This window comes from Pelophylax lessonae (assembly GCF_965119305.1).
Source record: "Pelophylax lessonae genome assembly, chromosome: 2".
Lineage (NCBI taxonomy): Eukaryota > Metazoa > Chordata > Amphibia > Anura > Ranidae > Pelophylax > Pelophylax lessonae.
Window position 1 is genome coordinate 108,501,322 of NC_138769.1, and position 23,877 is coordinate 108,525,198.

A 23,877-nucleotide genomic window follows, 5' to 3' on the forward strand; every position below is an offset into this window, starting at 1 on the left:
TGGGTAGAGAGGCGGCTGCATTGAAGGTGATGGGTAGAGAGGCGGCTGCATTGAAGGTGATGGGTAGAGAGGCGGCTGCATTGAAGGTGATGGGTAGAGAGGCGGCTGCATTGAAGGTGATGGGTAGAGAGGCCGCTGTATTGAAGGTGATGGGTAGAGAGGCCGCTGCATTGAAGGTGATGGGTAGAGAGGCCGCTGCATTGAAGGTGATGGGTAGAGAGGCGGCTGCAGTGCAGTGAAGGTGAGGGGTAAAGAAACTACTGCGGTGCATTGGTAAACTAGAGACTTTCTGATGTATGGATCTGATTAGAGCGATGTTAATTGGCAAAGCATAAGATGCAATACCTTGGTGAGAGAGATTTTTTTGTAAGTGTAGTTTTAGTTCCTCTGTGCAATAAAAACACTGGAAGTTATTTTCTATATTTCGTGCAGTCTGGTTTTACATGGGGGAATTCCATTGCTGCCACTGTTAAACTGTTTTGAAAATTCATATTCTGAGACTGTCATCTTTTTTCTTCTTAACTATTGTGTCACCAGAGCAAGAGTCTTCTTGTTGTTCCAGGTCAGTGACTCAATAGTAACTAGTAGAGGAAGGACAAAGTTATCAATCTCAGATCATATACTATAAATAAAACTTGTCCTGAAAAAATACAGAAGCTGCCATTGCTAACTGCCATCTGAGAATTCTAGTTTCTTGGCTACCTCTACCTCAATACTTTAAATCATTGAGCTGGTCAAGAAGTTAGAGCTCCTAATCTGTGTGCTTTCTCCGGGTAAGTGATTAAAATAGTAGTGGATGTAAACCCTAAAGGCTCATACACACTTGATGAAAATCGGACGAAATATCCTCCGATTTTTCTCTCTCATGCTCAGCGGTCATAACCATTTTTAGCTGACAGTGCATAATGTTCACGAAATTTCTCGTCCGTTTTTTTTTTTTTTTCTATGTTCCTAGACTTCTGGGTCATCAGCAACTTCAGATCATGGGCGGTTTTTTGTATCCGATTTTTCGCGGACGTACTGCATACACATTAGACGAAAATTGGTCGTCTGGGGACGGACGATAAACATTTTGGTGTTTGTCCCTTTGTTTTTTTCGTTGAAAATCTCGGCATCGGCTGCTGGAAGTTGTGTACACACTAGCCGAAAATCGTACAATTTTACCTCGGACGGAAATGTCCGGCAGATTTTTTACTAGTGTGTACCCCACTTAACGATAAACTCTTATTAACTGCGGTTGGTCTGTTAAATAGTCCATTAAAAGCATTTTGTAAGAGAATATCTGTTTAACCACTTGCCGACCGCCGCACGACTATATACTGCAGCGGTCAGCCCCTCACAGGTAGAGTGACGTATCGGTACGTCACTAGCCTGGGAGGGTCTGGGGAGCGAGCGTGTGGTCACGCACCCCCCCGCGCGTGTGACCAGCGGACCCGATGTCCGCCGGTCACTCTGCGATCGTCGGGGGAGAGGGAGAAAGGCAGGCAGCTTGTGTAAACAAGCTGCCTGTCAGTTCTCCCTGTGTAGAGACACTGATCATACGAATCTACTATGTAGAACCGTTGATCAGTGTAACTACACCTCAAGCCACAGCCAATCACAGTTAGAATCACGCCCCTAGGGACACACACAGCCCCTCCCTCTCAAATAAAGTTAACCCCTTCACTGCCAGTGTATTTTTACAGTAACAGTGCATATATATAGCACTGATTACTGTAGAAATGTCACTGGTAACCCCAAAAGTGTCAAAAATATCAGTCAAGGGTCCGATCTGTCCGCCGCAATGTCGCAGTACCGCAAAAAAAATCGCAGATCGCCGCCATTACGCGTTAAAAAAAAAAATGACAAAAATATTTCCCTTTGTTAGTAAGCGCGATAACTTTTGCGCAAACCAATCAAAATACGCTTTTTGCAATTTTTTTTTTTTTTTTTTTATTTTTTTTTTTTACCAAACGTAGCATAAAACAAATTGGCTGAAAATGTTAAAAAATTTTGATTTTTACTTTTTTTTTTTTTTGGGAATTTCATATAAAAAAATTTGAAAAATATTGTTATTTTTGCAAAATTGACTCTTTTTTTTGTTTATAGCGCATGATCAAAAAATCGCACAGGTGATCAAATACCACCAAAAGAAAGCTCTGTTTGTGGGAAAAAAAGGACGTTAAATTCGTTTAGGTACAGCGTTGCGCGACCGCGCAATTGTCCGTTAAAGTCACGCAGTGCCGAATCGCAAAATACCCCCTGGTCAGGAAGGGGGTAAAATCTTCCGGGGCTTAATTGGTTAATAAGTGCAAAGGAATACTTGTTGGTCCTGACAACTCTTGTGAGCAGATATCTTCCTGTGCTGCACTTCATCAGTTACAATGCTCCCATCTATCTCTGCAGGATACAGAACACCCCATCCCAATCATGTCTTAGGCCTGGTTCTCACCTATGCAGGTCTCACTTTGCATATTCCAGGTGCATTTTGCGTTTTTCAATACACATTTTTTATCCTTTGAAGTCTATGGAACCAAGAACCAGAAAAAAGTCCCTGGTCTATTCCATAAAATGCACAGTGAATGTGACCCATAGGAAACCATGTTAAATGGATTGTAGTGTTTTTCTGCCAAACGGAAAATGCACTAAAAAATTGTACAGGTATTTTAGCACATGTTAAGCTTCAGGCGTTTGTTTCCTGGGCTGAGCAAGGGGAGAAAATCAGTTCTATAGAAGGAGAGTATGTTTATAGGATCAAATTCTTGAATATGCACAAAGTTCATGTACATTTTTGAGTGTAGGCTGACTGAGCATACAAGTGTGATCAGACACAAGGGAAACAAGCAGCAAAACATTCAGTGGTGGCTGAGGATTGGTATGCTGCAATATATTACATTTGTGTTCTTGGATTTACATACACCTGAAGCCTTTGAACCACAAAGACAATTGGGGAACTATTATATTCACAAGAGGAGATCAGCCTTGGAAATTGTTATACTTCAGTACAGGTTTCTTTTATAAGATAGAGCTGGGCATATATACACAGTTTTTTTGTTGTTCAACCAGCAGTTTGAACAAAAAAAAAAAAACATGAGAGATCTCCGCATCAACACACATATTGATGTAAGGATCTCTCCCACTAAGACATTGGGGGTTATTTACTTAACCAGTTCTGAACCGGAAGGATTTGCCCCCCCCTAATGACCAGGCCATTTTTTGTGATTCAGCACTGCGTTACTTTAACGGACAATTGCGCAGTCGTGCGACATTGTACCCAAATAAAATTGATATCCTTTTTTCCCCCAGAAATAGAGCTTTCTTTTGGTGGTCTTTGATTACCTGTGCGATTTTTTATTTTTTGCACAATTAACAAAAAAACAGCAACAATTCTGGAAAAAAAAAACAATATTTTTTACATTCTGCTTTATAACATCTCTCCCCCCCCCCCCCCCCCCAAAAAAAAATTTAAAAATCCATTTTTTTTCATACTTTTAGGCCAATTTGTATTCTGCTACACATTTTTGTAAAAAAAAAAAAAATCACAATAAGCGTAGTAATTGATTGGTTTGTGCAAAAGGTATTGCGTCTACAAACTAGGAGAAAGATTTATGTCTTTTTTTTTTTTTTTTTTACTAATAATGGCGGTGATCTGCAATTACGGCGGACAGATCAGACCCCTAACTGACATTTTTGACACTTTTGTGGGTACCAGTGACATTACTACAGTAATCAGTGCTAAAATTATGCACTGTTACTGTAATAATGACACTGGCAGGGAAGGGGTTAACCTAGGGGTGATCAAAGGCTTAAGTGTGAGCCTGAAATGATCACAGAGACCTGTGTTCCCATATAGGAGGATCACAGGCGCTCTGTGATCATTTCAGAGAGAACAGCTGGCCATTCATCTCTCAGCTGGGAGTGATCATGGGTGCCCGGCAGCAATCGGTGCGCCGGTCCCATGCATTGGCATCCCCACTGCCTAGTGGGGGCGGGCGCGCGCCACCGGCAGAGCGCATCGCCCCCAGGACTGCTCCCGCGAGCCAATGTACCCCTATGTATGTTTGTGCAGCCGAGCTAGCCTGCTGCAGTAAATCTGCGGCAGGCGGTTGGCAAGCAGTTAAACTAGAGCGTGCAAAATCTGGTGCAGATTGTGCATAGAAACCAATCGGCTTCCAGGTTTTATTGCCAAACCTTAATTGAACAAGCTGAAGTTAGAAGCCAATTGGCTGTGTCAAATTCTGCGTGCACCAGTTTTGGTAAATCTCCCCCACTGTGTTCTGACATGGGGGATACATCCCCTCCCCAAGAAGTCACAGATCAGCTGGTTTTGCAGCATGACAATTCAATAGAAGCTAGTTGTTCGAGCGGCTTCTGTTGAATAAACAGCTATACACACGGGCCAAAAGTTGCCCGGTTTCTGGCTTTAGTCAGCAGTGGGAATATCCATATTTATGCTGGGTTCCTTCTTACAGAAGAGCATGCAGTTTCTGTTTGGAAATTTGCTCTGCCTGTGTTGTCAGTGCTCTCCTAGCCAGCAGGTTCTTATGTGGAAAGCAATGGAAGTGAAGTGCACTTTGACTATGCGGTGCAACAGATGTGTATCTCTTTTCCTACTACGTACTAGACATATGCCGGTTTTCGGTAATTCGATATATCGCGGTATTGCATAGCCACGGTATTGTTATTGTGGCATTTTTAAAATACCGAGTTTCTCTGTCAAGTCTGCCTGACTTGTGAATTGATACATTTCAGTGAGCTGGATGACTCATTCACTCACTCAGCTAACACCTTTCAGCATTAAGTCTCCTAACTATAAACAAAAATGATTACATTTGTATCTTTTCCTTCCCTCTGCCAGGGAGAAAGGAAGTTTAACCTCTTAAAGACTGGATCTTTTTCTGACACTTGCTGTTTGCAAGTTAAAATCAGTTTTTTTTTTGCTAGAAAAGTACTTAGAACCCCCAAACATTTTATATATTTTTTTAGCAGAGACCCTACAGAATAAAATGGCGATTGTTGTAATATTTTATGTCACACTGTATTTGCGCAGCAGTCTTTCAAACGCAATGATTAGACTTTAATGAATAAAAAAAAAAAAAAAAAAACGTAACAGTAAAGTTATCCCAATTTTTTTTTTTTTTTGTTACACAGAGAATCGTGAGAGAATCGTGATCTTTATTCCAAGCTAAAAAATCGTGATTCTCATTTTGGCCAGAATCGTGCAGCTCTAATAAATATATATATACACACACACACGCCTAGCAGCCCACATTACATTATTATATAGCCATCAAGCAGTGTCTGGCCTACCTGGTGATGACTGGTCCTGGCGCTCTGATCCGATGGCCTGGTCTTTAAAGGGGCAAATCCTTGCGATCCAGAAGTGGTTAAACCTGCAGGAGGACCGGTGTTTTTATCTATTAATGACTTTACTATTGCTTTAGGCCTGGTTCACATGTATGCGGGTTGGTGGTTCACATGTATGCGGGTTGGCGGTTCACATGTATGCGGGTTGGCGGCCCACATTTGCACAGGCATAGCAGCCCATTGATTTGAACGGGCTGCTATGCCCTCATTTTCCGCAGAAAAAAGGTGCATGCAGCATTTTTTTTAAATTCAGTGGCCTTGAAATCCATCCTGCTTTTGCACCATGCGACTAACCTGCAGTTTCTGCTCTGGCAAGCTTTCTGCATTTTTTGTATACGTGGGCACGGCATTTAAAAATAAACAGTTTGCGTGTGCAGCAACGGCAGGTAAGTCGCATGGTGCAAAAGAAGGATGGATTTCATGGCCACTGCATTTTTTTAAATTCTGCATGCACCTTTTTTCAGCTGAAAACGCAGGCATAGCAGCTCAAGCCCATTCACATCAATGGGCTGCTATGCCTGTGCAAATGTGGGCCCCCAACCCGCATACATGTGAACCAGGCCTAAAGCAATAGTAAAGTCATTAATAGATAAAAACACCGGTCCTCCTGCAGGTTTAACCAATTAATGACTTTACTATTGCTTTAGGCCTGGTTCACATGTATGCGGGTTGGGGGCCCACATTTGCACAGGCATAGCAGCCCATTGATGTGAATGGGCTTGAGCTGCTATGCCTGCGTTTTCAGCTGAAAAAAGGTGCATGCAGAATTTAAAAAAATGCAGTGGCCATGAAATCCATCCTTCTTTTGCACCATGCGACTTACCTGCCGTTGCTGCACACGCAAACTGTTTATTTTTAAATGCCGTGCCCACGTATACAAAAAATGCAGAAAGCTTGCCAGAGCAGGAACTGCAGGTTAGTCGCATGGTGCAAAAGCAGGATGGATTTCAAGGCCACTGAATTTTAAAAAAATGCTGCATGCACCTTTTTTCTGCGGAAAATGAGGGCATAGCAGCCCATTCAAATCAATGGGCTGCTATGCCTGTGCAAATGTGAACCACCAACCCGCATACATGTGAACCAGGCCTAAAGCAATAGTAAAGTAATTTATAAACAACACCTCCTTCAGGTTTAACCACTTCTTGACCACAAGGATTTGCCCTCTTAATGACCAGGCCATCGGATCGGAGCCGAGCGCCAGAACCAGTTATCACCAGTTAGGCCAGACACTGCTTGATGACCTATTTTAGGCCTGGTTCACAGAGTCTGTACTGACTGACTATATAATAATGTGCATAAGTGAACCAAAGCCCCTAAATTCAGCAATGAAATTGAAGTGAGGTGGAAATTTAATAATTTAAATTTAATAATAGAATACCGTGATAATACCGTATACCGTGGCAAAACCTTAATCAATTAATCGCAGCATGAAAATCTGATACCGTCACAAGCCTACTACGTACTTGTCAGTGTTTAGAAAAGGGCATGCTAAAGTTTGAAGATAACATCACGTACTTCTTTTGTACAGAGCTCACATGACTAGTGGTTTGTGTAGACTCAAATGATCACATTGTGTACAATTGTGATTATGTCACTGACAACTGCAGATTATTCATAGATTATTTCCCACTCTGGATCTGAATGATTTTAAAAGGAATATAATATATGATATGACAGGAATGTCTGTGCTAATTCCTAGCCACTTAAAGAATGTTGCTCATCTGTACACATGGTATTTTATTTGTGTGTGTTTTTTTTGTATTCACACTCAAGAGAATCCCTAAAATGTGGCTTTTGTTCTCTGGCTTTTTTTTGGCTGACCACATTAATTACAGCACTACTGCCAAGTGTGGATTCAGTGTAGAGTTGTTTAGTCAGCGTTTCTGGGAGCATTTGAATTGTATCCAGACACTGTGGGTGTTAACAGATTGTCAGCGAGGTGTGGGGAAAGTCGTGCCATTCAGGGCAGGGTTAGCCATCTCACCTAATTGCGGATCAAAGGTTCTTCACAATCATTGCTAAGATGTTCAATGAAAGATTCTTTTAACACAAGTGGGGTGTATCCTTTGCAGCCAAGAAGCTGTCATCTTAAGCCTGGTACACACTAATAGTTTTTTTTTTTTTGTTCAAAAAAAAAACTGACAGCTCCGGTCGGAGCCACTGTACTAACGATCTGACGTTAGTGCAGCAATCTCCCCTGCTGAACTGTTGTGTTCTGACAAGGAGACGGCTGCGCTCCAAGCCATTGGCTGAGAGCGCTGATTGAGAGCCGGTCGGCTGCTGGTCTTCCAGCATGCTTGTCCCAACAGAGCCAGCTGATGTCTCCCGACATTCGGCCTGTGTGTATGGGGCTTTAGCCTCTGTTTGATTTGCAGTTGCTATAGGCTGAACATGGGATAATTGTGAAGAACTATAGGCAAAACGTTTTTTTTTTTTTTTTGGATAAAGTAAGGGAGGTTATAAACCCCTGTCAGATCTTTTTTCTGCCATCTGTGTCCCATTCACTTCCTGTTGCATAGCCAAACAGGAATTGAGAGGAAATCCCTGCAAATTAAGGGAATTCCTTGTGGACCCCCCCCCCCCCCCCCAGGTCACCAGAACTAGTGTCCTCCATTGGAAGATTTCCCCTCTATTACTTTTCTGGGGACAACCCAAAATTTGGGATTTTCTTTTACTTTGACTTTCAATGATAATGGTAAACAGGACATACAGAGAGGGTGAATTTCCTTAACAGGGGCACAGACAGCACTGAAAAAGGACAAACATTCTAATCCCTCTCCACTCTATCCAAAACCCAAAAAAAAAAAAGAAAGTTTTGCCTTTAGTTATACTTTAAAGTATATATGAACCCCACCTTTTAGAACAACTCATTCAGTTTAAAAATACATGTGTTCCCCTCTTCTCTCAGCTGCATAAGAGCTGGGGGAGGAGAAACTGCAGTACAGTGAATGACTGTGGAGGGGAGGAGTTGGGCCTGTCAGCAGAAGTCACATCATTGGAAGAGAGCAGGCTGAATTCCAGCACAGCTAGTGAACTGACCACCATTTGCTCTCATGCCTTTTTTAATAGATAGCAGAGAGACTGGCCGGAACAGCAGAGATTTCACACAAAGGAAGCAATACAAAGAGAACAGGAGACTTTCTCATACAAGTACATGGTACAGCAGGCACATATCAATAATATGGAATGTTGGATTTATGTATACTTTAAGAGCACAAGCAAGCATGGCAGTTATTGTAATTGTTTTGGGAAACCAATCCTTTGGCTTAGTTCCATTTTAAAACTTTCAATGCGGGACTCACTAACTTTGCTGTCCATGTTGTAAAATATTTATTCCCCAGCTGGTAGTATGAGGTTCATCCATAAAGGCTAGGACAGATGTATGGTCCTGGGAAGTCAGGTGCAGCCCCTAAGAGATGTGACGATTGGAGTGATTCTACCTTCTGACGTTCTCCTAAAACTAAAATAAGTCAGCAGTGACAGCTTCTGTATTTCTGATGGGTTTATTTTAAAACAGATTTAAACCCTATTCTTCACTATTTTTAACCCCTGCCTCTCATCTGTCCTAACTTGTGTGCAATTAAAGTTCTGCATGAGGGACATAATGCAGTCAGTAGGATGTGTCCCTTGTGCTGATGCCTTTTCTGATAGTATTAATCTTCCTCAGGCCTGCCTGTCCCCATCACTCCAAACCCATCCACCCCTACATGCTTAACCCCCCGCCATCACCTTAATCCTAATACAACTAAGGGGCTGTCGCAGGCTCTCATGAAGACAGTCCAATGATGCCTCACCCTATCCGCTCAGCTGCTCCATTCATAGAAGCTGTACTACAGCATCTATAAATCAAACAGGATCTTTGAATGCAGGTGTCAGAGAGCTATCATTCATCTGCCTGTCCTCCATTCTTCATCATGTTTCATTCAAGCTGTAGAATGGTTTCTGTGAATGGAGAAGCTGGGTGGAAATAGCAAGTATAGTCAGGCTGTCTTGATGAGAGCCTCTGACAGTCCCTTAGTTGTTCTTTCCTGGTTTTGCCATATTGTCTGCCAAAATGTACTTTAATTTGTCCTATGGGGCGATTGCGTGCATATTCAGAAAGGTTTCTCTATCCCCTTAGGCCGGGTTCACATATGTGCAGCTGCAGTTTTCAGCATTGGGTCCAGTGCATTCCTGTTCACCGGTTCAGGTGTGATTCATGTCTGAATTTTGGCCTGAATTCGCACCTGAACTGGACCCAAAGACGCACAGGACCCTTGTGGAATTTGCACTGCGGGCGCCCCGGACATTTGTGAACTGGCTTCATTGAGAGACGGTCACACTCGCATGTTATGCACATTCAATGCAGTCAAAACCGCATCCAATGCACACATATGTAAAGCCGGCCTAAGGCAGTTCATTTTTAATCTTCTTCATTGTGGGCCAAGGCACTAATCCAGGCACAGGTGTGTTCCCGTCTCTGAATTGTTCATCACACACATCCTGCAGCTATATTCTACACATGCATTGTGATAAATCCTTTTAACAAAAGAAATGTGAGACATGATGATTATTAAGGAAATGATGCAAACCCTCTTTCTTCTTCTTCTTCCTTTTTTTTTTTTTTTTCTTTTAATGGAAGCCTTGTCAGAGGCTGAAGGAAAGCCTCTAGTCATATTTTTGTTGGTCATATCCTTTAACCCCCGCTGTTAAGGGAAGGAATATGTATTGCATGTGTAACAGGGACAGAAGACAGAGAACTAAAAAAGTTACATATATGCAATATGAATAGCTCTCTACGTGTGCTGCCTTAATAATACACCCTTTGGCACAATAAACAAGTTTTGAGCCTGTAAAAGGCATGTCAGCCTGTCTCACAATACATCCTGATTTGTGGGTTCTGAACACAAACTTGCCATTACCTATAATTTGTTTCAGCAGTGACACCCCCTCCTCCTCCTCCTCTTCCTCCTCCTCCTCATCAATAAAATGGTCAAAAACCAGTTTCCTACCTTGATGTAACACAATTGTAAGGCCTGAGCTATTCAGGCAATTTTTAGTAGCCTAGTTGTGGTGCTATGATTGCCTGTGATTAATCACTTGGGCCTTGTTCATTCCAGGTTCCATATTCATGGAAAACTTTAAAGTGTGTAAATACAGTAGGAAAAGTCATATATTGCAGCATGCCAGTCCTTATATAGCAAAATAAGGGTTACTCTTTCAACAAGCTTCACTTCAAGTATTTGTGAATCCCACTGTAGCCTGCTAACGGCTTGTTTAACCACTTAATATATACAGGAAACTTTCACCCCCTTCCTGCCCAGGCCAATTTTCAGCCTTTAGCGCTGTTGCATTTTGAATGACAATTGCACAGTCATGCAATACTGCACCTAAACCAAATTTATGTCATTTATTCCCACAAATAGAGCTTTCTTTTGGTGGTATTTGATCACCACAAGGTTTTTTCTTTTTTTGCTAAACAAATAAAAAAGCCCGAAAAGTTTGAAAAAAAAAAAAAGTTTTTTTGTTTGTTATAAAATTTTGTAAATAAATAATTTTTTTTCCTGCATCGATGAGGCGGCACTGATGCGGGCGCACTGATGGGCACTGGTGGGCAGCACTGATAGATGGCAATGATGGGCACTGGTGGGTGGCACTGATAGATGGCAATGATGGGCACTGACAGGCTCCCTGAGCACTGATTGGCGTCCCTGGTGGCCATGGTTCGGCATCCCTGGTGGCTCTAGTGGCACCCCCCCCAAGGGTCTGCACTGGTAATAAATGCTCTGATTACCAGCACAGACCCCGATCGGCTCTCCTCTACTTGCGCCTGTCAGGCGCGAACTGAAGAAACCCGATCAACGGCACTTCCTATTTACTATATGACCAGCTGTGATTGGACACGGCTGATCACATGGTAAAAAGCCTACGTCATAGATGATCGGAGATGCGGTCTGTCATATGACGCCCAGTCAGGATGGGACAACCACTTTGCAGCCGTCATTTTTCTATATGACGGGCAGGAAGTGGTTAAGACAGCATGTCCATTAACATCTTGGTTAAATATCCCCAAACTATGGCTGACGGTTGCTTTAAAGACTTTTAAAGCCGCTTGAAGGCAGCTTAAAGCTTTCCTTATGCTTTGTAAGAGCATGCTGCACACGGTTTCTACAATCTGAAACCCATATGTACAAGGTCTGAGAGTAGTCATTTTGTGGTGTATTTTTTAAATGCTCCTATAAAGAAGAAATGATGTGCAACGTAACCTATAGAAATCAATTATTATCTATTTTCTTACCTACACTGCTAACATGATGTGTTTTAGTGAACAGGCATGTGGCACAGTAATGTCTTTTGTGCTAAAAAAAATATATTTTACTTCTCTTTCATTTTCAAATGGAAGTGAAATTACGAATGTGCTCAGCGTTTCAGGCCTCTTTTCCACAATCAAATGCTGTATGCCTTTGCAGGACCATGTTTTCCCACACAAGTGTTCCATGTAACCCATGGGTGTCCAACCTTTTGGCTTCTCTGGGCCACATTAATTGTGTACAGAAATTTTCCCGGGCCGCATATAAAATATATACTATTAGTTAAGGTATATAAGTAATAAAACGCCGCCGCACCCTTCCCGTGCTGCCGTGCCCCCCCCCCAGCATTAATTTAACGCGACTAGTGGATGATCCCCTCCGAGGCTGCCTCTGTGGCCGTGCCCCCGACTCGACTTCCTTCCTCTCCAGCAAAAAAAATAAAAAATTGTCAGGGGGGCAGTGGGCCGCATTGCCTGCGGTTGTGGGCCGCAGGTTGGACATGCCTGATGTAACCCATTGCAGGAAGTCCCACAGGGTAAGTTCAGGGAAGCGGACCCACCGAAACCCACACAGATGTCATATTGGAACACAGCGGCTGTGTCCTTTTTAAAGCCACTGTGTCCCAATAGACTTCAGTCGGACTTCCTGCAAGAAAAACACCTTTTCATCTAAGTGCGGGAGAACACTGCCCTGCACGGGTGTACGGTATTATACACCCCATGTGAACAAGGCCTTGCACAATACGAGACACAATTGCTATGTATGAATCTGCTTTTGTATGCTATTTTTTTTATTGAACTCCAGGTCTGGCTTGTTTGCCTAGACATCTGGTGATTACACACGGGTAGTATAATATCTCTGTCAATGCATTGGAGGTTCTCATTCCTTGGATGACAGAAGCTGAATGTACATTTACAGGTTGCAGTAATGTTATGATATATGTGTTAGTTAGAATTCAGATAAAGCCTGTCTTGCTAGTTGGGCTCTGACCCTTGTGCTAAGCCTACATATTCCATCCTGTTTTCTTTCTAGAAAAGCATGTTCTCATTTTATATTTTTGTTGTATGTCATGTCGCCCTCTTTTGCAGCGGCATACATACAATAAGGGATGTTTTGTCTTGACGTTCAGGATAGTGTGAAAGTGGAGCTTTATGCTAGAATATTACTCGCACCTGCCTTCTTTGTAAAGGCTGTTGAGTAAGGGCTCTTTCACACGGGCGGTCCGATCAGATCCGCCTGTCAGTTTTTTAGGCGGATCTGATCGGATCCTCCATGCAGCTCTATGGGGCAGCGGGTGTCAGCGGAGGTCACCTCCGCTGACACCCGCTGCCATCCGCATCCGATCCTGTGCTGAAATCTGGACGGATGGAAACCCTATTTTTCCATCCGTTCAGTAATCGGAGCGGAGCGGATCTGATGAGAGCGGACAAGTGGTCCGCTCTCCTCCGATCCCCCATAGAGGGCAGCGGGGGCTGAGACACCTCCCCCTCCGCTCTGCAAGCGGAGACGGAGCTGTCATCCGCCCGGCTCAGCGGGGATCGCGGATCGATCCCCGCTGAGCAACACGGATCCGCCTGCGGAGGCGGACCGTGTGAAAGAAGCCTAAATTACACATAAGCTGGCCATTCACTAGTAGAGTTTTGTTCACAATTTTTTATTTTATAGACTTTAAAATGCCTAGGAAGAGACTCCCTCTTATTTATTAAAGCCAAAGCAAAGCTCCTGTACACTAGAAGACTTTTTTAGATTGGTGCAAAACCAAGTAGATGTCTAGCATGTTCCCGTACGGAACAACATCTACAATTCTATATCCCCCACAAGGGCATAAATTCCACAAGTTGACAATGAGTGCTTCAGGCACTTCTATGAAGGCTTTATACAATCGAACCTCTAAAACAAACCCAGCCTCCAGCAGAGACCAGTGCCATGCAATTGATTCATATATTGTCATCTCAGGCCTTCCTAAATTGCCCCCACAAACCAAGGAAGCTCTAGATGCCCCACTGACTGACAGCAAAGTCCTATCTGTTCTCATATCTAAAGAACTGGAAAAGCACCAGACCCCAGCCACTTTAAGTACTGAGTTGATTTGGAACAAGATACACTTCCGATCCCCTTGTAACTCTACCTTGGTTAAAGCGGTACTAAAGTCTTGTATTTTATTGGTTAGAAATAACAAACATATTATACTTGTATCCTCTGTGCGGTTGGTTTTGCACAGAGAAGCCCAGATCCTCCTCTTCTCGGGTCTCGCTTCCACGATCCTGGCACCTCCCTCCTGTTGAGTGCCCCCACAACAAGTAGTTTGCTGTGGGGGCCCCCGAGCCAAGCCCGCAGATCCCTGTGTCCATTTAGACACTAAGCTGCTGCCCCCGCCCACTCTTTCTCATTGGCTCACTGACTTTGATTAACAGCAGTGGGAGCCAATGGCGCTTTGCTGCTGTCTCAGCCAATGAGGGAGAGTCCCAGACAGCCGAGTCTCTCGTGCAGTATCTCTGGATGGAGAGGGAGCTCAGGTAAGTATGAGGGGGGCTGCTTCACAGAAAAGGCTTTTTTAAATTAATGAATAGAATACATTAAGATAAAAAACCTTCTGACTTTACAACCTCTTTAGAGAGTGCCCTCACCCTGGCCAAGCAAACACCCACTTATAGGGGCTACTGCTTCTAAAACCATAGATGTAATTGAACCAGGCAGTTTGCCATCCCTGATGACTCTAGTTTTGCGCTATTCATCCTTTCCATCAGGTGTACAGGATCCTTCATTTAAACCTATTCTTCTCATCAATTAGCTCCACTTCAGGGACTTGTTTGGGGGCAGGGAACCGGCCCCTTATTCTTGGATTTCAGAAACATGACAGAGCCCCTGTTAATGCTTTAGCCAGCCATGCAGGTTAGACATTTTCTTTCCACTTGTAAACCTTGGGAGGTGTCTAGTAAAGTTACAACCCCTTTGCAAACTCATTGTGTAGCTCCTCTTCTTTAATGGCATATCTTTTTCATCACCTCCAGCTTCTCCTGAGGAAGATTTTATGCCCCCATTTCTTCTAAAATGGGAAAGAGATTTGGGACGTGCTTTCACCCATGGAAAAAGAGACCATATTTATTTTTTCTTTCCACATAAATTATCCATTCTAGTGGAGTCCAGGAAACAAGTGGTACAGAGTCACAACTGTAATAAATAAGATCTACCTCTTGGTCTGTGTAAATTGCTGGAGTTGCAAGCATTCGGGGGGAACCTTAATATATAGAAAGGAACCGGATCAGGAATGTCTGTTTCTGCATCCTTTTTGGAGAGAAATCCAAAGACCTATTACAGAAATCACAGAATAGCTCTCAGGGATGACTCCACAGCCCTCCTTTGTACTCCTTCATCGTATAAATCCCATTATTTCTTGTATTGTACTGATGTGGTAGCGTATGGAACCCCCACTATAAGTATGTGGATAATGATAGTTAATGAGATCAATCATATGAAAGACTTTTACTGCATTTTTTAATCCTCAGAGAAGACCAATCCTGTTCCACCTGGTTTTACAGGGAATGATTTCAGTTTTGCACAGGATCGTGACCTTTTTGCAGCGTAACCCGAGAATATTTATGGCTCTTAAGTGGAGTCCCATAACACCCCTGACCCTTACACACATCAACTGATCTCTGGGTGAGGGGGATAGCGGGGACCTCTGTTGCTGACTCCTTTCCCTCACACAGTTTAATCCTGGCCTTCGGCCCCCTCCACATACCCATCCCCTTTCCCCTGTTTTTCTTTGCCTTTACAGTATTCACCCCCTTTTTGTTTGGCAGTTTAAAAACTACACCTACGCTGAGGTTCCATTTACACCAGGTACTTTTGAACAGAATTGGGTGGCTATTCCAGCACAGTTCCACGCCCCCCCCCCCCCCCATTGCAAATGCCTTGTCTTTGGTGTGGCCACTTCACACAAATGAAATCGGTGATGCGCACTAAAAAAAGTAGGGCCAGCCATACTTTTGCCATCTGATAGAACCCAAAGGAGTTGTAAAGTCAGAAGCCCTAATACTCACCTGAGCCCCATCTCTATCCAGCAATGTCCACGAGTCCCTTGGCCATCTCTGACTCACCCTCCTGATTAGCTGAGACACAGCCGTTGGCTCCCACAGCTGTCAATCAAAGTCAGTTAGCCAATCAGGAGAGAGAGAGGAGGCAGGGCGGAATCGCAGCTCAGTGTGCGGCTGCTTGCTGTGGGGGCACTCGCCAGGAGGGAGGGGCTAGGAACAGCAATGTGGGACCTGACAGTTTTTTTTGGCGGATCCGAACGGTCTCCCCATGCATCTCTATGGGGGATCGGATGTCAGCGGAGACATGTCCGCTGACATCCGATCCGTCCAGCGGATGGGATTGGATGAGAACGGACCGACGAGATGCATGGGGAACTGACAGCTGTGTCTCCGCACACGGCGCGGAGACACATGCCTCCGTAGGCGGATCCGTGTTGCTCAGCGGGGATCGATCTCTGCTTGCAGAGCGGAGAGGGAGGTGTCACAGCTCCCGCTGCTCTCTATGGGGAATTGGATGAGAGCGGACCGCCTGTCCGCTCTCATCCGATCTGATCCCTGAACGGATGGAAAAATAGGGTTTCCATCCCTCCGGATTTCACGGACAGGATCGGATGCGGGTGTCAGCGGACAGTCTCTGCTGACATCCGCTGCCTCATAGAGCTGCATGGAGGATCCGATCAGATCCGCCTAAAAAACTGACAGGCGGATCTGATCGGACCGCCCGTGTGAAAGAGCCCTTAGATGTTGGCTGTATAGTAATAATGTATAAGGCCCCTTTCACACAACGTCAGTTGTCATCCGTTTTTCGTCAGTTGTTATCCGTTTTTCGTCAGTTGTTATCCGTCTTTCATCCGTTGTCATCCGTTTTTACATAGAGATGCATTGATGTCCGTTTTTCATCCGTCAACGGATGGATGAAAAACGGACAAACGGACAGCATGTGTGAAAGGGGTCTAAGTGTTTATAGGCACATAGGTGCGTGTATGATCTCATTGTAAGTAGTACTCAGCCTAAAAACCTTCCTAAAATAATGAGATGGAGGGCGTTTCTGCTCCATTGATGGAGAGATTATCATCTGTTCTCTGTAGAGATAACCTTTTTTCAAAATATTATTTAATTTATTCCATAATAACAGTTCTGATATTATTGTGGTTTTAATCAGAGTTTATTTGGTCTTTTTTCTGTTCTTGCATGGTTTTTTTTTTTGTTTTTTTTTTAATATGTAGATTTTTTTTTTTTTTTAATCTTAAAAGCACAGCTTCCGCTAGTTAATATGCATTGAGACCTTGTCACGATAAATGAATATCCAGGTAGTGCAGTCTGCCAGCTTACACAATTATTAATGAGGTATAAGACTAGAAGTGATAGAAAAACCTGCTTTTAATTTGGAAGATAGACGTTTCTTACAGAAATGCTCTATAATCATTTTAGGAATGTCTTAACTGTGTGCACATACCAGATGTGACCTGAAGTAATATTCCAGGGCCGTCTTCATAACATTCTGCTGGCAGGGCACTTTGAGACGTATTAAAAGATGACATTCCATAAATCCAATACACCATGTTCTCTACAGAGAGGATGAAATGTGAAGCTATTATTGATCTTTGCCATCCGCAGCCTTCCTCAAGAAGGCTTGTTCTGTGTGATGCTTCCTTCTGAATATACAGTGGGTACGGAAAGTATTCAGACCCCCTTAAATTTTTCACTCTTTGTTATATTGCAGCCATTTGCTGAAATCATTTAAGTTCATTCTTCTTCCTCATGAATGTACACATAGCACCCCATACTGACAGAAAAACACAGAATTGTTGAAATTGTTGCAGATTTATTAAAAAAGAAAAACTGAAATATCACATGGTCCTAAGTATTCAGACCCTTTGCTGTGACACTCATATATTTAACTCAGGTGCTTTCCATTTCTTCTGATCATCCTTGAGATGGTTCTACACCTTCATTTGAGTCCAGCTGTGTTTGATTATACTGATTGGACTTGATTAGGAAAGCCCCACACCTGTCTATATAAGACCTTCCAGATCACAATGCATGTCAGAGCAAATGAGAATCATGAGGTCAAAGGAACTGCATGAAGAGCTCAGAGACAGAATTGTGGCAAGGCACAGATCTGGCCAAGGTTACAAAAAGATTTCTGCTGCACTTAAGGTTCCTAAGAGCACAGTGGCCTCCATAATCCTCAAATGGAAGACGTTTGGGACGACCAGAACCCTTCCTAGAGCTGGCCGTCCGGCCAAACTGAGCTATCGGGGGAGAAGAGCCTTGGTGAGAGAGGTAAAGAAGAACCCAAAGATCACTGTGGCTGAGCTCCAGAGATGCAGTCAGGAGATGGGAGAAAGTTGTAGAAAGTCAACCATCACTGCAGCCCTCCACCAGTCGGGGCTTTATGGCAGAGTGGCCCAACGGAAGCCTCTCCTCAGTGTAAGACACATGAAAGCCCGCATGGAGTTTGCTAAAAAACACCTGAAGGACTCCAAGATGGTGAAAAATAAGATTCTCTGGTCTGATGAGACCAAAATAGAACTTTTTGGCCTTAATTCTAAGCGGTATGTGTGGAGAAAACCAGGCACTGCTCATCACCTGTCCAATACAGTCCCAACAGTGAAGCATGGTGGTGGCAGCATCATGCTGTGGGGGTGTTTTTCAGCTGCAGGGACAGGACGACTGGTTGCAATCGAGGGAAAGATGAATGCGGCCAAGTACAGGGATATCCTGGACAAAAACCTTCTCCAGAGTGCTCTGGACCTCAGACTGGGCCGAAGGTTTACCTTCCAACAAGACAATGACCCTAAGCACACAGCTAAAATAACGAAGGAGTGGCTTCACAACAACTCCGTGACTGTTCTTGAATGGCCCAGCCAGAGCCCTGACTTAAACCCAATTGAGCATCTCTGGAGAGACCTAAAAATGGCTGTCCACCAACGTTTACCATCCAACCTGACAGAACTGGAGAGGATCTGCAAGGAGGAATGGCAGAGGATCCCCAAATCCAGGTGTGAAAGACTTGTTGCATCTTTCCCAAAAAGACTCCTGGCTGTATTAGATCAAAAGGGGGCTTCTACTAAATACGAAGCAAAGGGTCTGAATACTTAGGACCATGTGATATTTCAGTTTTTCTTTTTTAATAAATCTGCAACAATGTCAACAATTCTGTGTTTTTCTGTCAGTATGGGGTGCTATGTGTACATTCATGAGGAAGAAGAATGAACCTAAATGATTTTAGCAAATGGCTGCAATATAACAAAGAGTGAAAAATTTAAGGGGGTCTGAATACTTTCCGTATCCACTGTATAACATTTATACAAATGTCTCAATGTACAAGATCCTAGAAAACTATGTTAATGTAACCTGGATCTATTTGTAAACCTTTAATTTAATAAGACTAAACTTAGAACAGTGATGTACCAAGAGGTGCAGCCATTAGCATCCTTTCTTTTCGGTGCCAGTTCACATTTCTGCGGTGACAGAGATCGCATGTAATTCGGAGCACACCGCTCCTAAAATCACATGCGATCTCTGTGCGGTGCAAATTCAGCCATACAGTTTGTATGGCTGAATTCGCACCGCAATCGCACCAAACACGCACAGGACCCTTTTTTTGGTCCACAGCAGAATCGGATCGCACGGTGGTTCACACTAATGCGATCCAATTCTGTGCAAACTTTCAGATCACACTGCGATATGCGATCTGATCTGGGGGTGTCATTAACTTTTGATTGACACCCCCAGCGTATCGCATATGGCAGTGTGAACTGTCAGGGTTGCGGATGCGATGCGGGAACACACTGTATATTCACAGCGTTCCCGCATCGCACAAATGTGAACCAGCACTTGGTTTGTAGACATATGTGACAACCTAATCAGTGGTTGATACACAGTACTGTTTTTTATATTGATACAAAAATTACCATGATAGGTATGCCATCGTCCCAAAATAATGAAATCCAAAAAACCCCTAAGTCCAAGAAAGGACAGAAAAAGCAGGACTATATCGGCATATGTGGGTTGAAATGATGCAAGCAAGTAAACCACTATATAAAAAACATATATAACTTTATTACAAATTTAAAAGGACAAAATTGGTGACATGACAATAAACAGACATGTATATAAAATACATGGATCCGTGGTGGCCATTAGCTAATGATGGATACAATATACCAAAACACCGGATCCCCGTTTTTACTGTGTTTCATAGTGGGTTATTATTATTATTTATTTTTTCTTGTAGATTAATCTGGTCGTGGTTTCCTATAAAACCTTTATGGATATAAGGCAGCTGGGATATTAAACAAACTCCATTAAAGAAATGACAGAAGCCTGATTGTTGTAGATAACCCTTTTAGTGGCGGTTCACATTTCTGCGATGCGGGAACGCTGCGAATATACAGCGTGTACCCACATCACATCCGCACCCCTGGCAGTTCCCACTGCCGTATGCGATACGTAGGGGGTGTCAATTTAAAAGTTGACACCCCCAGATCAGATTGCATATCGCAGTGCGATTTGAAAGTTCGCACAGAATCGGATCGCACTAGTGTGAACCACCATGCGATCCGATTCTGCTGCGGACCATAAAAAGGGTCCTGTGCGAGTTGGGTGCGATTGCGGTGCAAATTCAGCCATACAAACTGTATGGCTGAATTTGCACCACACAGAGATTGCATATAATTTTAGGAGCGGTGCGCTCCGAATTGCATGTGATCTCTGTGATCGCACAAATGTGAACCGACACTTAGGCTTCTTTTATTAAGAAGCACAACTTTCCTTCTCAACCTATATAGCATTAGTTGTAAATTCCATCATTTTCTTGAGCTGCATTTTTTTTTATAAAGATCTCCTGGTATACCGTTAAATCTGATGTGGTTTTAACTATCCTAGAATAGTGTTCACCCCTATGGCCTCGTTTACACAGCTAGTAACTTGCATGCCCTGTGCAGGGCCATGTTTTCCTGTTACAGGCATGCACAGGTGTTGTGTGCATTCTCATACCAGCACTCCCATAGATGTCAATTGGGACACGTAGTTGCACAGACACAGCTGCTGTGTCCCAATGTGACATCCGTGCGGGTAGACAGCCCCGAGTGTATCCAGGGTGCCACATACTGTATATGGGACTGCGCTACTCTTGTGCATCCTGGTGTCGGCACAGGGCATGTGAGTGTTTGGCCATCTGAAGGAGCTATACTGTCAGTTGCCTTGTTTCATATCTGAAAGGCAGTTCCGATATCAGAATTGTCATTTTAGGCCTCTTGCCACGCAGTACTGTTGTTTGAGCATCAGTATTTCTAAACGTAATTTCAGGCATATTTGTTGCACATATTCCCGCGTATTTATGCATGTATGGACATTTAGGTGCGCAATACATTCCTAGGCAAAATGTATTAAAATGTATGCTTCTATGTACATACCAGTGCAAAATACTGACTGTGAACGCAGATTTTTATTGTTTTATGTGCCTGTATTCACATTATAAACAAAGGGCTGCATTTTAGATTATTAAAAAAATGCAGTTCTGAGCTTTTTCAAGCTGTAGTATGCAAGAGGCATAATAAAATAAGTAGCTGGTGGTGGAAAAACATTACTGAATTGTATATTGTGCAATATGAACAGGATCTCTGCACTAGGCAAATTTTAAGTAACCCCTCAGCAGCTGGATAACCAAACGCCCCCTGGTGCTTTAAAACATAAATACATAAGTAAACCAGCTCTATATAATGCCAATAAAAACGATCAGGTGCTCTAGCACAGTGAACATCTTGTTGAAAATAGTAATCCAAACTTAAACAAACTATACATTTCGAAGACCCCAATCTTGAAGGAGATGTACAGCCAAAGCTCGTTTGGCTGTACATCTCCTATGGATCACATGAGAGCAGTTCGTTCTGCATTCCTGTGAACCGTTTTCAGCCGAAAGCGGTATGAAGTCCGCTCTCTGCTGACGTCACAGATATCAGTCCAGGCACCGTGTCCTTACGACCACGGGGTCTGGATCCGCCAGGTGCCTGGACCGATACCCGGCTCAGCCTCTCAGCGGGCCGCTGAGAGCCTGAGCCGGCTGCTCCCTGCCCCTCTACAGCCCAGCACTCCAATGAGCGAGGAGGGGTCAGGGCAGAGAGCTACTGACTGACAGCCAGCAACTCTCTGCTCAGGGAGCTGTCAGAACCGAACGTTCAGCGGTGTTGGATCACCAGGTTCTCAGTGCAGAGTGGCCAGAGGACTGATGCAGCATCAGACCAATGATGCATCCACCTAGGTAATTATAAATGGGGAAAACGCCAAACCCATACTTCTCTTTTAAAGACATTCTTGTCCCAAATCAGTGTTAAGCTGGCCATACACGAGCCGAAATATGGGGCAAAATCATTTTCGAAAAACGAAATATCGGCTGTGAGAGCAGACGATCGTGCCATCATGTAATGACCGAATTTCGAACGATAAATCGTTCAATGGACATAAATGAATCAGTTTTTCGTTCAGTTTGTCACATATGCCCAGCCTAGTGCAAACAGGTCGGCTGAGAAACACATTAACCTTTTAATTTGTCGTTCAGTCGGTGGATTTTCAAAACTGTTCCTTTGATTTTTCGGCTCTGAAAAATTAAAAACGATTTTCTATTTGTACCCATTAAAGCGAAGTTCTGGCCTCGAAAACAACTTTGCACCATCTGCTTTCTTTTTTTTTTCCTGAAAATAAATTGGATAGTTTAAATTTTTGTTTTGATTTACTTACCTTGTTTTTAAAGAAAATATACTTACCTTCCTCCCTCTGCGGCCACGGCCTGTGCCATCTCTTCCTGCTGGCATCACTCCTGGGAGATGAGCGTCATCGCTCCCAGGAGTCAATGCATCTGCACCGGCCCTGCTCGTCACTTCCGGGGCAGGCGCATCATTCCCTGCTAAACAGCTTCTGGGCATGGATGACGCGCATGCCCCGGAAGTGACAAGCAGGGCCAGTGCAGGGCATTCTGGGACTCCGGCTTCAGCTGCCCACACATGAGATAGCAGCGCTGGACAAGACATTTTCAAGGTAAGTATTTCTTCTAAAAGGTAAGTGAAACAGGGGAAAGTTCAGAGGCTATCGTTGCTGAAATACACTAGCCCTGACTGTCCCTGGTGTTTATTTTTAGCTAAAAAATGTTTTTCAGGGTGGAACTTCACTTTAACTGGATGAAAAACGAACGATCGGACCAAATGACAGATTTTTGAACGATCTTTTGTCTAGTGCAGGGGTCTTCAAACTATGGCCCTCCAGTTGTTCAGAAACTACAATTCCCATCATCCTTAGTCATGTCTGTGAATGTCAGAGTTTTACAATGCCTCATGGGATGTGTAGTTCTGCAACAGTGGAGGGCCGTAGTTTGAGGATCCCTGGTCTAGTGTTTGACAAGCATTACTGTGAAATATTTATATTATAATGTACAAAAATATGTGATGTGTGCATTTTGTATCAAGATTGTGAGCTGATGGTCGTTGGTGAAAAAAAAAACTGCTTTTACAGGCATTTGAGCTTTTTTTCCCCTTTAAGAAGCTTGTACTTTTTGGGCTCTTTTGCACGTTTTATTGAGCTTCTTTGAGCAGAAGTGTTTCTTTCTTTCATAAACCTTCCCCTCAGCTCATTTTTCCTATTTTTTTTTTTGTATGTTTTTGAGCCTTTTCATGTTTTTTTGTGCGCATTCGGGCACTTGGGCATCTATTCTGCTCGAAGGATCTTCTCAAAAATGCGAGTTTGGTGGGGGTTTTTTTCCTGCCTGTAGAAGCATATGACTCTAAACTCCTGAAAAAGCCATAGTGTGCATAGACACATTGGCTAACATGGAGGGAAGTTTCCAGGCAGAAAAAATAAGAGCTCAAAAAAACTCAAAAGCCTGTAGGAGCATCTTCTTTGAGCTGCAGGGTGAATTAGCCCTTACAGACATTGGCACTGGTCCCTTTCTGTTACCTCCTCCTCACTACGGACTTCTTATGGAGGGGAGAGATGATTGGAAAAATCCAGTTCACTGATCTCTTGTGCTAGGACTGATCCTGCCACTTCTCTCCTCAATGTAGCAGCAGAATATACAGGCTCTGGCAATAAGTTGTCCACTTTTTGACTTCTCCCAACAGGTCCATAAAGCTGTACATTTTCTTCCACAGTGTATAAGCCATCACAAATCTTTTGTTTATCCTAATGTAGTGCATGCAGCTGAGAAA

General features: G+C 43.5%; 1 protein-coding gene across 2 annotated transcripts in view; it reads left to right on the forward strand.

Annotated features, from left to right (window-relative positions):
- The window catches only part of TBC1D23 (TBC1 domain family member 23), a 111,184-nt gene that overhangs the window by 5,879 nt on the left and 81,428 nt on the right, over positions 1–23,877 (forward strand). The gene's annotated exons all lie outside the window — the stretch shown is intronic.